Source organism: Pundamilia nyererei, unplaced genomic scaffold, assembly GCF_000239375.1.
Source record: "Pundamilia nyererei isolate P.nyererei 1_Seehausen unplaced genomic scaffold, PunNye1.0 scaffold00296, whole genome shotgun sequence".
In the NCBI taxonomy this organism is placed as follows: domain Eukaryota; kingdom Metazoa; phylum Chordata; class Actinopteri; order Cichliformes; family Cichlidae; genus Pundamilia; species Pundamilia nyererei.
Genome location: NW_005187697.1, coordinates 51996 through 53320, shown reverse-complemented (window position 1 = coordinate 53320; position 1325 = coordinate 51996).

Below are 1325 nucleotides of genomic sequence, written 5' to 3'. Positions count from 1 at the left end.
CTCTGAGAGTCAAACCTTAAAAACTGATCCGTATGTATTGGTTTAGGGTACACATTGACTTTTAACTGTCCCCCATTACTGATGAAAGTCTCACAGTCTAAGAAGCCTAACCTGTAATTTTTCTTATCCTCTCTGGTGAACTTGGTGTGTTGGTTCATCCCTTGATACGTCCAGATTTGATTTTCACCCAGGTGTCATCCACATACTTGAACAAAGTAGGGTTTCAGCAAAAAGCACAATCATAGCAGTTCCTTTATACCCTTTGTGTGGATACAATCTTTGTCTGTTCAGCAGTTGGGAGTTAAATTCTCAACATCATGTGAGCACCAGCCTGATCATGAACTTTGCTGTGGCCATCAACACAACTTAGAGTCAGTTGTTTTCCCATCTTTGCAAATACATTTTTGTACAAGACAGTTCAAATTACATACCAATAATTGACAGAGGTTAGATGGCTGGAAAGACAAATTTTCCATCACACCAACCACATTCATATACATTTTGATGGTCCTCGAGACATTGAAAGACTTCAGCTTAGATAAAGGCTAAAACTAAAACAATGGCATTAACAGTAAAAAAATGACTACAGGGGGATTATTTTGGAATATCAGAGATCAAGCGGTGCTTTTGGCATGAGAAAAAAAAAGTTCTATTTAGGGTCTAATTAAAATAGAATTTCGCCAGGTGGTTATTGTCCTTAATGTACCATTTGTGTATTATAGAGCGGGAGAAACAACTGCTTCACACAGGGTTCATAGTCATGACCTGGCTGACACTGTCAGCAGAAATGGAAAGGGAAATAAATAAAAACTAAAATAACAACAATATACAAAGAATAAAAAACCAGAACAGCTTTATAAAGAACCACAAACTACATTTTAGGACCAAGATAAAAAGACGATGGCTAAAACTAGATAAGCTTCTCAGATAAGCTTGACATAATGAGAGCTTGAGAACAATGTCAAATAGCAAAAAACGTTTTTTAGGGTAAAATAACACTATAGGCTTGACAGCCACAGCTGGATTTATTGCCCCCACCTCACAGTCAGTGATGTCAGAGTTGGTTTGGAGTCAAAATGTGAGGCAGAGTGAAAAGCCTAATGCCAGAGCTCCAGAAACCCTGATGCTTATAAGATTCAAGATTAAAGATTCAAGAGCTTTATTATCAGTACAGTGGTCTACACAGTATACCAGGGGTCTCAAACTCAAATGAGCCGCGGGCCACTTCTGGCACCGTCATCTCATTGGAGGACGACTTTAGTGTCCAAGTAGTACAAAAAAACAAAAACGAAAACACCCACTAATATTTCTTAAAACGTAGTGGG